The following is a 15,256-nucleotide window of genomic DNA, read 5'->3' as shown; positions in this document are numbered from 1 at the left end:
CATTTCTGAAGGTCAAAAGGGGTCACATGCCAGAAATTTCATTTGTTTCCACATGATAGTTGTATGTAGAATCAAACTTTAAGGGAGAGGAGGTAAGGCTTTCCTCTAAAATATCAGACTCAAAAATTTCCCTCCCGGTGGGGAACCAGAATGTATGTATTGATGGCCTTCTGAAATTCAGTTCTCACTCTACTCCTGGGGGTGATAAGAACAAAATATTTTTACACTTGGGGAGAGAAGTGAATTATTTTCCCTGAATTTATTAAAAACTAAGTATCTGCAAAAGTCATAGTACCAGTTCTCTAAAGGAAAAATATTGATAGTCATTTAATCTAGGTCACCAAAGACAACCTTTTCAACTAATTCTCAAATGGACCCTCTGTGTCTAAGAACTTCGGAGCAAAGAGACAAAACTATCCAATGGTTTCTCCTGATGTTTGTCCAGTTGTCCACAGGGGATATCTAGTGTCCAACCAAACCCCAGTTAACATTCAGTCAGGACACACATGGGTGGCATCTGTTCCAATTTGTTAGATGTGATTCTGATTAATGGATGCTCATACCACACTGGTTGTTACTCTGACTACTATTCCTGTTTACATTGCTTCCACTCCCCCCTCCACAACATGCGCACATCATCATTATCTTCATCATAAGCCATAATAAAAATGCCGAAGATGGGATTGAAAAAGATGCAATGGATCAGAAGTCCGTTGTCCTGGGCTCCAGACCCGGGTCTGCCAAACTGGCAAATTCTAAGGCCTTGAACAACCATTTCAACAGGTTTCAGTATCCTTCTCTGAGAATCCAGAGGAGGGGTGGATGAAGTGAGCTAAACTCCCTTCCATTTGCAGGTCTCAATAATTCTGTGCTTGTATTGTTTGAGTTTCAAATAAGCTCCCTTTTTTTAGGTATGTGGTAGAAGACAAGAGGGTTTCTCCAAGAGAAAGCAAAATCCCCCCATGTACCTTAGACTGTAAAGCTCTCCAGTCAATATATGGGGACTTTTTACCTCTTCAGTGCAGGAAATAGAAAGGTAACTGGAACTGAGCTGTGAACTCCCAGGTCTGCCAATGTTGTCCCATTTTGACAGCACTTCATTCCTCCTCTCCCCACCTAGTCTCTCTGACCTTTGGTGGGGCTTGGTGGCGCACTTTCCATTCTGTATAGCCAAGGATGCCATCCTCACAGGCTCATTTTGGACCTTAATACCAGTCCTCAAACCAGCTAGTGTTTCCTGTGTTCTTAGGCCATGTTAGGCATTGAGCTCAACTCGTCACATAACTCATCTTATTTCACAATGCGATAAGATAAGCATGATCCTCTTGTTTTATAGATGAGGGAAATGAGGTCTGAGGGATTAAGTCCACTTTTGCAGGATGACTCAGTTAAAACAAGTTTCCAACTCAGTCAGGATAAAAGTGCCCCACTTGCTGAATTCATTGCCAACAGAGAATAATAGCAGCAAACATTTGGGAGCATTTACAGTGCTGAACACTTCATCTGTATCATCTCATTTAATCCTCAATCAAGGGCAGAGTGTAGTGGCGCATGCCTGTAATTCCAGCACTTTGGGAGGCCAAGGTGGGCGGATTTCTTGAGGTCAGGTGTTCAAGACCTGCCTGGCCAACATGGCAAAACCCCATCTCTACTAAAAATACAAAAATTAGCTGGGCATGGTAGCAGTGCCTGTAATACCAGCTATTTGGGAAGCTGAGGCAAGAGAATTGCTTGAATCCAGAGGCAGAAGTTGTAGTGAGCCAAGATCGCACCACTGCACTGTAGCTGAGCTACAGAGTAACACTCTGTCTAAAAAAAAAAACGCAATCCTTAATCAAAGGTGGATTTCCTGGCTCCAAGTCAATAAGCACATCTACTCCTACCAAAAGTGGCATTCCCAGGAATGAGCCATCAAATCTGCAAAGGATGACTGGGTCTTCTATTCAAAATAGTAAACATTGATTGGCTACTATTGATTGACCCCAAAGGGATCCAAGGATATCCTCTTTCTAGAACACAGGTCCTGCTTGATCCCCCATCCCTGGTTCCTGTAATAGAAATATTGGTACCACCACTATCCTGTCAGCCTATCCTTGCCCGAGCTGGGGAGCCCCAGCTCTGGCCACAAGCAGACCAGCTCCAGCTACCAACCTCAGGATCATGGGGTTCCCTTCTCCACTGGCCTCAGGATCCTCTGCAATGTTACCCTCTACCAAGCTTGGCCTCTGGTGCCCATTTTGCCTTTGTCTCTATTCTCCATTCTGCTTTTGTCAACCACAGAAAGATTTGAGCACCTATCCCAGGCCAAGCACTGTGCTAAGCACTTAGCAAATACAATTTCCTCTCCTCGTCACAGAACCCTGGAGAGCAAGTACTATTATCATCATGGTGATTTTGCAGATGAGAAATCTGAGGCTCAGTGAAGCACACTGACTTTCCCAAAGCCTCACAGCCAGAATGATAAATGTGGACTTGAACCCATCGGTCAGGGTTACTCCCACCTCTCATCAACTGTCTTGGTCTGCTTCTCAGGTTTGCCCACATCTCTGCCTCTTAACCATTGTGTGGTCTTGAGTAAGTCATTTAACTTCTTTGGGCCTCAGCAAGGAATGCCACTTTCACTCTCAGCCCAAAATTTCTAGGATTCCAGCTAAATAGCGACCAGCTGAGCATTCCCAGGTAAGTCAGGTCTCAATTTTTAAGGGGCATCTTACCCAGAGCCTCTCCTCTTCAGCCTGTGCATCTACCCCAGGGAACCATGAAGCACCATCACCAAAGCTTTTCCCAGTAAGTTCTGCTGTGGCTGCTCCTGAGGAAAGATACTTAATGGGTTCCATGGTTATCTCATTACCTTTCAGCCCAACAGTCCGCAATTTTGACTGCACATTGATGGGAACAGGGATGAGGATAGAATAAAAAACCCAGTATCTAGGTCATGCCCCAGGCTAATTAAAGCAGAATCCTTAATGATTGAAGACACACAATAGTTTTTTTTAGAGATAGGGTCTCACTCCTCTCTCTGTTACCCAGACTGGAGTACAGTGGTGCAATCATTGCAACCTCCAACCACTAGGCTCAAGCAATCCTCCCACCTCAGCCTCCTGAGTAGCTGGGACTACCCCACACGCACCACCATGCCTGGATAATTTTTGATTTCATTGTGAAGACAGGGTCTCTCTATGTTGCTCATGCTGGTCTCAAACTCCTGGCCTCCAGCAGTCCTCCCACCTCAGCCTCCCAAAGTGCTGAGATCACAAGCATGAGCCACCATGCATGGCAGACAATGATATATTTTCTTTAACCTCTCAGGTAATTCCAGTGCGCAGCCAGAATTGAGAATCACAGTTTTCAAAGCACTGGCACATGAGAGAAAGAGCAGGGCCCTGAAGCTAGATAGATGTGCATTATGTGTTCAGTTCTGCCACTTTTTAGCTATGAGATTTCAGAGAGCTGAGTTAATCTACCTGAGACTCAATTTCTTCATCTGCAAAATGGGAATGAAAGTAGTACATGTTGTGAGTCACATACCTGGCCAGTGACCATGTCAAGATGAGAACTCTAGTACCAATACAATATCAATATTTTTTGATATCTCATAAAAGTTCTCAGTGGACTGGATTCCTTTGTTGTTGATTTTACCCCAATACACAGTTATGCCCATTGAGTTTGACACTCTAGTTATGTTAATTACATAAACCACAATTCATCCATTGCATGAGAGCAGAATAAAGCTATTCCTACGTGCCAAGGTTTAAGAATGCTTTAGACAATGCAATGTATTGTGTTTTGTAAATAAAGACATTAAAACGTTTATATACTGTGAACTGAAAGTTCATGGGTACCTGTCAATACCAGAAGGAAAGCGTCTCAAAAAATATGAAATGCTTTAAAAACAGAAAGTAGTACATTCCTCACCACACCCTTGTGAGGATAAAATGAGATGAAACCCACAAAGGTACCTGGCTCCTCATCAGTGCTCAATATAAAGCAGTTGTTCTATTAGAAAACTACCTGAAAATTCTGCTGTCTCTATTTCTTCTCTTCTACATTTAAAGAAGCAACACAAAATTATAGAAATTATAAGATCATAATAAAAAGGCACATGAAGGGCTGGAAACTTGGTTATTCATTCATGCAACTGATACCTAATGAGTACCCTCAATGCCAGGTGCTGCACATGAAATAAACATAGCTACTAAACTCATAAAGCTTCCATGCTATTGAGTTGAAGTTGGAGGGGTATGGGAAGGTTTACAATAAAGGAATTACTGTGCAATAATATATTGTGATGAGTTATCTAAAGGAAAAAAAAAAGGCTGTAAAGACAGAGAACAAAAACAGACCCAATTTCCAAGTCAGTGATTCAGTGAAGGCCTCTCCAAGGCCACTCTGCACAGTGTGTTTGATTTAGTTAACATTTAGACTCATGACTCCATAGCACAATTACTGGCTGATAGCAATTGTGATTCATTCAGTGAATATTGCTAATTACTAGAGCCTTCGTGGGCAAAGGACAAAGTGGCTGGGCACTGGCCAACTGCCAGCTGTTTCTGGGCCAAAGCAAACAAGTTGTGCCTTAGAATACACTGGCACGGTTAATGACAACCCCACCAATCCCTGGAGCTCCACTCCAGGCTCTCAGTGGAAAACTTTCCTCCTGCAGCCACTACAGGAAGATCCAACATTGTCCTTGGCACTCCCTACTGTTTTTCAAGAATGATGCCCAACTAGACTTTGCTTTCGTGTGTGCCAGGAAGTTTTCCTGGGTTTTGCCCTTGCGCTAACAAACATAATCTGACGTCATAAGGATAAGGAAAATTATCATCATGTGTCCCTTCTTTCAAGAGCTCCATGGGGAGGAAAGTACAGTCTGGATGCGAATACCCATTTTACAAAAAGATAAATCAAGGCTCAGAAAGGAAGCCATCATAGTCATGGGAATAAAGGGACTGAGCCAGATCTGACCAAATCCAGTATCATGCTTCTAGTCCCATGATGCTGTCTTAGGGTTTCAGTCCATGGGCAAAAGGGTCAGAGAGACCCCACTCTGCGAGTCTAACAAAAATAAATCCCTGTGTTTATGGGCTTGATAAAGGCCGGAATTGAGGAGTGAGGTCTGAATGCTTTGGGATCTGCCCTGCCCTTCTCTCCAGGACATTGTCACACTCTGTCCATCTGCCCATGGGCACTTGTTCTTCTGAGGCATCACCATCTCTCACCAAGTGTTCCAAGACAGAACCCTGGGTCATCTTAGGCTGGCCACTCTCCCCATCCCTCACATTTAATCACTCACTAAGGCCAACTCCTGAGTCTCAAATTAGACCCCTTCTTTCCTTCATGTCAATAGCCTCCCCACTGGTCTCCGTGCACCAAGTGAAGCCCACTGTAGTCCATATGCTCTACAGCAACTAGAGTGGTCTTGCTATTACAAAAACAGGTCATAGAATTCTCCTTCTTTGAAAGGCCAGGGTAGCTTCCTATCACCTTTAGAGGGAAATTCAAGCTCCTGGATTTGGCATTCAAAGCCCTTCTTGATCCAGTTCCTACCAACCTCTCTGCTTCATTTGGTTTCCCATGTCCCATCTGCCTATGTTATAGAGGCAGTGATGTGCTAATAAGTGGTGAACATCCAGCTCTCCAACGTAAAGCCCTGATTTGCACCATTTGTTGCTATCTGTATTGTAAATATTTCCACCATGACCAATTACAAGCAACCAATGTGTTGCCAGTGAGTTCAGAGGGGATGTATTTCAGCCATATGGATACAATAGACATTTACAACCGCAAGAGGATAAATAATCGTATAATGTAGTGATAATTAAGAAGCGATAATGTAGGAGTATTCATTACCTTCATTGTAATATAATTTATATAAATGTAGGTTTACGTAATTTAATTTTATTATGGTTGTGTTTAATGACCAGCTCACAAAACTCCTAGTAATTTAATATTCCCTTCTTGTAAATTGGTACACATTGGCCCTAGCACCCCTGATTAAAGCACTCTGGGTAGAATGCCTGCCCTCCCCTTCCCCGTGGTGAACTGCTAGTCATTTGTCAAGACTCTGCTCAGCTGTCCCTTCATCTGCGGGGCCGACCCTGAATGCCTCGTGCAGGGTCTCTCGCAGGCACCCTCCCCATCCCTTGTCTCAGGCTTGTTGACTGATCGTCTGTCTTTCCCCCATTTGATGGTGTCTTACTCACTTTTAGGAACTGGCGTCAGCTGAACCCTACTAAATGTTTGTGAGACAAACTATTCAACATAGCTTCATATCTGGATTCCTTCCCTATATACATTTCTCTTCCAATTTCCAGTTTTCATTCAGTCCTACCTATTCGCAAGGATGTCACCCAGACCAAAAACAGGCTTTATATGGGAAGTAGAAGCAGGTTGGGGAAAATGGAGGGGGAAGTTCCAATCCAAATCTGCAAAATGCATTTTAATCATTTATGGTTTTGAATAAATATAAATCCATATTCCACTCATATCTTCACCCCAGACCAACTTTCCCTGGTGAGGAAAAAGGAGAGGGACTCAGAATGGAAGGACCTAGACTTATCAAGTAGCTGCTCGTAGGGTGACAACTGGGATTGACCCACAGCTAAACTGGAAGAGAGAACCCCAGGCACCTGCCATGGAACAGGTTTAAGTGGCCACTTCTCACTTACTCAGTTTTTATTCAAGTCTCACAATAATTTTATCAATCAGAAATAATTACCTCCGTTTTACAGCTAAATAGACTGAGGGTTGACGATATGCTGTGACTCTTCCAAAGTCCCAAAGGTAATGAGCTGTGGAGCCAAGATTTAAACCAAGGTCTGGCTGACTGCAAAAACCGTGTTGTTACCCACTGTAATAAAACATACTATTCCTCTCTTCCCTGTCCTCTTTAAGAGAACGAAGAAAAAAAGAGAGAGAGAGAGGGAAGGAAAGGAAAGACAGAAAGAAAGAAAGAGAGGGAGGGAAAGAGAAAGAAAAAAGAAAGAAAGAAAGAGAGAGAGAAAGAGAAGAGGAGGAGGAAAAAAGAAGGGAAGGAAAAGAAAAGAAAGGAATATTCACACCATTATTGAGAACCTCCCTTGAGGCAAGTATAACACTAGGTGCTTTACCCTTGTTAACTCATTTAACTATTACTATGGTTTGGGTCTGTGTCGCCACCCAAATCTCATGTCTAATTGTAATTCCCAATGTTGGGGGAGGGACCTAGTGGGAAGTGATTGGATCATGGGAGTCGATTTCTGTCTTGCGGTTCTCATGACAGTGAGTGAGATCTCACGAGATCTGGTTGTTTGAAAGTGTGTAGCACCTCCCCCTTCGCTCTTCGTCTCTCTCCTGCTCCACCATATGAAGATGTGTCAGCTTCCCCTTCGCCTTCCACCATGATTGTAAGTTTCCTGAGGCCTCCGTAGCCATGCTCCCTGTACAGCTTGTGGAACCACGAGCCAATTAAATCTTTTTTCTTTATAAATTACCCAGTCTCCGATAGTTCTTTATAGCAGTGTGAGAAGAGACTAATACAACTATGTATAGAAGATAAGTATTATTATTCCCATTTTACACATAAAGAAACTGAGGTTCAGAGAGCTTGAGAAAATTGGCTAATGTTGTATATCTCATACACAATAGAACTTAGCTTTCAAAAGCCTTCTTCCTTCCAGGGTCCACATTTCTGACCTTGAGACAAGCTTCTAACCCCACTTCCCTCTGCAGCCACTTAAACTGTACCCCACTTCCCCCTGCAGCCACTTAATTTATATTTAAGCCACTTAAGAAAGTGAGTTAAATAAAAATCAGTATTTCAGCATCAACTTGAAAGAATGTAGGCCAATAAATAGTTGCCCCAAGAGGACCTGGCTAATCAATAGAATTATTCAAGAAACCAGGGAAGTAGCTCAGCATTTTATCAGACAAATGATCTAAGCCATGTTCTGTGGCTTTGTTAAATGAAGAAGGAAGCTAAGAAGATAGTACTGAAAAATTCCAGACATTTCCATGTGCTTCCCCCACAGCCCCCAAAGTGAATCCCAAAAGGTTAAATGTGGTTTCATCACAAGTGTGGGTATCAATTTTATAAAGGAGGGAAAAAAAGTCATTTATGGGGAACTTAAGCCTTTTATCCACGCAGGTATATGTGGAGTGAACTGTGAGCCCCAATTCAGAACCACAGGGAAGAAAATGAAGCCCTGTGTGATACAGCATAGAATAGCCCACACCAAGAGACCAGAGACCTGGGGGTCTACAACATTTTGTTTTGCCATGTGCCCTTATCCAGGTCAGTATAACAAAATTTTTGTGCATTCATTCAACTAACCCCAAGCACTTAGTTCTAGGAACTACTCTAAGTTCTGAGAAAAGCAAAGATGAAGAAAACATTGGAACTCCCAGTTCTAGCCAAGACAGAGCAATGGCTACAGGACTTGCCTGCTTATTATAACAACTATAAAACTGGACATTAGACAACAGATAACAGGTCTACAGTCTTTGAGAGAAGGAAAATATGTGAGATGTGCTGCATGTTTACCTCAGTTTTCTGCCTGTAAAATTGCCAGTGACCCAGGAAAGTGAACCCAAAGAGAGAGCATCAATCTTACAAGGTTGGGGAAATATGTAACAGGTTTTTGGGCTGTAGTAATCACTAGAATTTATAGCAAAGAATAAAGGAAAGAAGGATGCTATGCAGAGAAGCTGCAGAAATCTTCATGTAGGTCCCTTTGGTTGAATGTTAAACTATGCAAGTGCAGAAGCCTCACAGAAAACAGCTGCAGGGGCCCAAGAGCTGAATGGGGATTACAGAGATCTCACACTATTAGGATAAGATGGAATTATGACAACCCAGCATAGAAACAGATCACTGTAACCACAGGTATTCACTGAGACTCTAGAAAGACCATGAGTAGGAGTAGGCTGTACTACACTACCTTAGTCTCATTTCAACAAGCCCTTAAACCAAGGACCAACCCCCCACCTAGGGTAAAGGGGTGGGAAACTCAATACTTTCCAAAGAAATGGAATAATGTTAATTACAAAGATTTTCTTTGTACTCCTAGAAGTTGTTATGTCTCTCCAACCGAAGTAGTTGAGCATCTGGGGTCCAGAATAATCCCCCAGATAGCCTGGGGTCTTTTCCTAACTCTACAGCTAATAAGCCACTAGTAGAAGAGTTTTCAGATCCTGAGATTCAGAATCAGGATGCTATGGAATGAGGTACTCTGGATTCCTTACAGTTTGACCATCTTGGTATTTAGGCACCAGTGACTCTTCAGAAGCTACTGCAGCAGGCCCTTTTGACCGCAACTTCCAGCAGCAGCTCTTTCAGGGGACGAATGAACTAAAAATTCAGCAGTTAGCACAGTTCAACCGCAACAATACATATTAGTTCCAGCTCAGCAGTCACATATAGAAACTCTTCTAAGACTGAACGAAAGGAAATGAAACTAGATCCCATATTGCCATAAGCAATCTGAAATGAGTCTGCTGTTGTCTCAGATGGTTTGTTGAGACTGTCCTTCTCATCCACGCTTTCGCCAATAGTTATTCAAAGTCAGCCAATTCATTGATGACCTCGTTAGTGTGACTTTCCCAGATCACTCTACATAGAGCTCTGCATCTCTTTTGTTTCCTTCATAGCCTCTTGCATTATTTTTTATTTCTTTTAATGTGTTTTAAGGTAGTAGTAACACATCTGCCTTCTCACTGCTGACTCCCAGCACCTGGCCCAGGGCCTTGCATATATCAGGTTGGTATATAAGTAATTGTAGTTTTGCCATTTTTTTAAGTCATGGCAAAAACTGCAATTACTTTTGCACCAACCTAATAGTAGGCACATAATGAAAATATGCTGAATGAAGGAATACTTCATTGAGAAATAGCCTACTGAAAGGAAGAAATTTAGATACTATACATCTTGAACTGTTTACATTGAAATGCTGTACAATTTTTAATTATAGTGAGTCTTTTAAAAATGTTAAGACTTTATATTTGAAGTCAAAATTAAAGCATATAAATATTTCTACAAAAAAAGTTAATTCTATTCCTGAGACCTATTAAAGCTATGAAATACATTAAAAATACTGCAGCTTAAACCACATTACAAAAATATCTTTAAAGCCACAATATATCTACAGTTTTTCCTCCTTAATAGAGTTTTCTGGTGCTGAATTTTCAGGACACATGAGTTTTTCATTCTGGCAACCTTAAGCATTTTAATTTTCATCTAATTCAATAACTCTAATTGTGTGATAGTTTTAAAAGAGTTAGATTGAGAGCATAGGGATGTAACGTTTTAGAATGAAAGTAAACCTTAGTTTTAGTAGTGCCTTGGAGAAAATGGAGAGAACCTGAAAGAGTATAACAGAAAGATACCAAAATAATGCAGTCAATATTTTTATTTCATCAAAATAAAATTGTGAAAATTTGTTTTCTCTCTTGTTATATAAGAGTCTACCTAATATCTTCTATTTTGCCTCTTAGCCACAAAGCTTAAATACTTACTGTCTAGAGCTTTACCAAAAAATTGCTTGCCCACACCTGCTCTACACTGAAAATTACTGAACAATGTTTGGAGAACTTAAAGAAGACCTTAAAAAGTGCAGACATTGGCCAGGTGCGGTGGCTCATGCCTGTAATCCCAGCACTTTGGGAGGCTAAGGCAGGCAGATCACAAGGTCAGGAGATCGAGACCATCCTGGCTAACACAGTGAAACCTGGTCTCTACTAAAAATACAAAAATCAGCTGGGCATGGTGGCACTCGCCTGTAGTCTCAGCTACTCAGGGGGCTGAGGCAGGAGAATCGCTTGAACCCGGGAGGCGGAGGTTGAAGTGAGCCGAGATGGCACCACTGCACTCCAGCCTGAGTGACAGAGCAAGACTCCATCTCCAAAAACACAAAAGTGCAGACATTTACCACTTTTTGGATTACTAAACTGAGTATTGCTAAGATATCATTTCTCTCTATTAATGATTAATAAATAATTCATTACCATCTAAATCAAAACCCCAGTAGACTTTTTTTATATATATAGAAATGATAGGTTGGCTCTAAACTGCATAAGAAATTGCAAAGGATTTAAAATAACCAACAAAATCTTGTGAAAGAAAAATATGGTTGGAAGTTTTACTCTGCCTGCCTTCAAGACTTATGGTAAAGCTATAGTAATCAAGGCAGTTTCGTATTGACACAAGGATAGATCAATATTTCAGTGTAATAAAATAAAGACTCCAAGAATACTCCTTTATTTATGCCTTTTATTGATTTTTGATAAAGGGTCAAATAATTCAAAGGGGAAAGTCTTTTCTATAATTGATGCAGGAACAACTAGATATATTTTTGAAAAATATTAACTCACATCATGAATCAAAAAAATTATTTGAAATGGACTGTAGACCTAAAAACAAAAGCTAAAAGCAAAAGAGTATATCTTCTTAACCTTGAGGTAGACAGAGATCCTTTAGACAGGACACAGGAAAACACTAACTATAAAAGAAAAAATAACAAATTAGACATCAGAATGCATAAAAAGAATGCCTATAACTCAACCTTTAAAATTCATAGTCCTTGGCTGGGCGAAGTGGCTCACGCCTGTAATCCCAGCACTTTGGAAGGCCAAGGTGGGTGGATCACCTGAGGTCAGAAGTTCGAGAACAACCTTGCCTCAAACTCTGATGCAATCCCTTCTCTATTAAAAAAATACAAAAATTAGCCAGGTGTGGTGACTTATGCCTGTAGTCCCAGCTACTCAAGAGGCTGAGGCATGGGAATCACTTGAACCTGGGAGGTGAAGGTTGCAGTGAGCCGAGATCACACCACTGCACTCCAGCCTGGGTAACAGAGTGAGACCTGGTCTCAAAAAAAAAAAAAATGTTATATAATCCAAAGCAAAAACGGACAAAGGCTTGAACATACACATCACCAAGGATGATATGTAAATGGCACATTAAAAAGTGCTTAAGATCATTAGTCATTAGGATAATACAAATAAAACCACAATGAGAAACCACAGCACACCCACTAGAATGGCTAGTATTAAAAACACTGACAACAGCAAATGTTGTCCAAGACACTGAGCATTTTGAATTTTCACACGTTGCTGGAGGGAATGTAAAATGGTACAGCCACACCGGAGAACAGTTGGCAGCTTCTTGTAAAGTTTCCATGTATAACCACCCAGATCAAACAATTTCACTCCTAGGTAATACTCAAGAGAAATTAAAATACATATCCCCAAAAGAGATATTTAGAGAAGATTTATTCATAATAGCCAAAATCTGAAACTAACCCAAATGTCCATCAACAAGAGTATGGATAAACACACTGCACTATTGTATACAGTAGGTTACTACTCATCATGCAACCACATGTATGAATCTCAAAAACATCATGTTAAATGAAAAAGCAATATATAAAAGAAGGCATATATACTATTCATATGAAGTTGTAGAATAGGCCAAACTAATCGACAGTGATAAAAATCAGAATAATAGAAATCAAAACAATGTTATCCTCTGAGCAGGGACTGGCAGGGAAGGCACACTAGGGAACTTTCTGGAATGAAGAAAATAGTCTATATCTCAATAGTGATATGGGTTACATCAATATATATATTTATCAAAACTCATCAGACTGTGCACTTAAAATCCGTGCATTTTACTGTATATAAATTTCACATCAGTTTTTAAAAAGAGGACAACCTTGACATTGTCATGAGGAGGCTCACACTCTAATCTGCAGATTTCTTCAGGACATAGATGGAACCCTTCCTTATCATTTCTTCGTTCCATCCATTTCGAATGCAATTTCATTTCCTCCATAATAGTTGCAGTCCTACCCCTGCAATGGCTTCCTAGACAGACTGCCAGTCTGTAGTCTGACCTCTCCAGTGAGGCCCTCACATGGCAGTCAATGATTGGTTTGGAAGAGAAATATTCCAGTGTCACTCTCCATTGCCCTTAGGATAAATTCCATCTCCTCTCAGGCATCGCCCAGCATGATCCAGCTCATATATACCTCTGCCTCGCCTCCCACCACTCTCCCTTTGCAAACTGTATTGCAGTCCACTTAAGTCACTTAGCTCTGATTTTGCACATTGCTTCCCATTTTTAATGTTCAAACACACATACCCCTCTTCACTTAGCCAACTCCTCTTAATTTAGGACTCAGATGAGATGTCATTTATAGCATTTCCTGACATCCTCCTTCCCCTCCTCTGCCACCACCAGGTTGGAGGCCTGCTCTGAGCTTGTACAAGTACCTCCCTATCATTTTATGTAGCCATACTGTAGTCAAATTTTTAGTGTCTGTATCTGTCACCCCCACTACACTGTGAGTCCCATAAGGGCAGGGAACATGTCATATTCTTTTTGTGTCTAGCTCAGCAGTGGCACATAGTGGGTGTTCAGTAAATCAGAAGATGGAATGGGACAGAAACTCAAGAATGGCCACATTCTGATAACTAGGATCCAAGAGCTCAGCCTCCCAACAAGGCCCAGGTACAATGAGCACCAAGCCAAAGTGGGAGTTGGTGAATGACCTAACCAGTGAAGACTGACAGGTCTTTCTGTTGAGGTAGGAGCTGGAACTCATGCACCTTGGATTTCCTGAGAATGCCAGAAGCTACCAACTCCAACACAGAAACCATTCTAAGCACTTGATTTCACAGACCTTTCCACAACCAAAGTCTCAGAAAAATGCAGATCCTTGAAGATTTTTCTCTGAAGAAAAATATTCACCCCAGTCCATGAAAAAATAAGCAGTGAGCATCTTTCCAAATGGAGCCCCACAGTGATTGCAAATCTTAGAGAAATTTCGACAGTGGATACACCTTGGGAGGTCGAGGACTGGAGTCAAACTACCGCGGTTCTGTTCTTCGCTCCTCTCCTTACCTGCTGAGTTTCTCTGGGCAAGCAACTGATAATCTCTTAAATTCCACCAGCTGCAGGACCATGGGCAACCTCTCAGAGCCCCGGCCTCTTCATTAGTAAAATGAGAATGAGGATAATTATGCCTCCTCATTCAATTATTGTGTGCCTTAAATGAGACCCCACGTGTAAACAGCTTAGCTCACTCTAAGCTCTGAGTGTTATTATCTTTATCCCAGAATTCTATTTCCATGGGCTGAACACTATCTAATGTTTTCATGCCCTTCTCCATTTGTGTGAAGTATTCAAGAAGGAAAGTAAAAGTTCTCTTAGGAGGTATCAGCTCACAACTGATTTGAGTCAGCTTTTGTGGGCGAGCCTGTATTTTTTTTTTTCTTTTCTGCTAATGTGAGCACATTTCTATCTTGTGTAGCCTGCCATGTGGACTCAAGGCCATCAAAGCAAGTTAATTTAAATTTTACTACAAGGGTGAAACAAGAATTCTAGGGAGAGTGAGATAAGCTGCCAGGTGCTTCTCTAGCCAAAGATGCTGGTTTTGTGAAATCAGTATTAACCCTCTGGCTCCTAGAACAAAGTGGGACCTCAGAAGTGGTATTGTTTCAACGTGTTGGCTCCCAGCCCTCCTCTTGTCTCATTCCAGCTGCACACCACACACATGCACATTCGTCCCCCCCGCCCATGCACACATAGACATACACATATCATGCCTATACACACACAGACATATATACATTAACCTCATGAACACACACACACACAATCACTCTAAACACACATTCGCTCTCAATTCACACATTCACCCCTGTGCACACAGACACACACACATTCACCCTTCATGCACACAGCCACACACATTTCCCATTTACTCCATACATACACACACACACACATTCACACACACACACACATTCACACGCACTCCCGTGCACAGAAACACAGATACATTCATCTTCGATGCATGCACAGACATGTACACATTCACCCCCATGTACACACAATCACTCTAAACACACACATTCACACACACATGCATTCACCCCTCGTGAACACACATGCATATTCACCCCTTGGGTTAGACTATTTGGGCCGCTGTAGCAAATTACAGATGGAACCCAAAGCTTGGAGAAGGGGAATGACTTGCCTGATTTACCCAGAGAGAAAGTGGAAGGAACAGGCTTTGAGGCCAGATCTGTCTGACCCAAAATCAGTGCTTTTTCTGAAATGCCAATAGGAAGGGAAGTCATCAGAACTCTCTGGATCACCTTGTACATCTACTCGCCTCTCCAAAAGCACTTTTATTGCTGTGAATCAATGATTTGCTGAGTGTCTTAATTCCACAAAGAAACCAAATTTCAGGCATCTACTCATTTATTCAAACAA

Source organism: Chlorocebus sabaeus, chromosome 12 (genome assembly GCF_047675955.1).
Source record: "Chlorocebus sabaeus isolate Y175 chromosome 12, mChlSab1.0.hap1, whole genome shotgun sequence".
NCBI classification, from domain to species: Eukaryota; Metazoa; Chordata; class Mammalia; order Primates; family Cercopithecidae; genus Chlorocebus; species Chlorocebus sabaeus.
Note: the sequence above shows the minus strand (reverse complement) of the source record.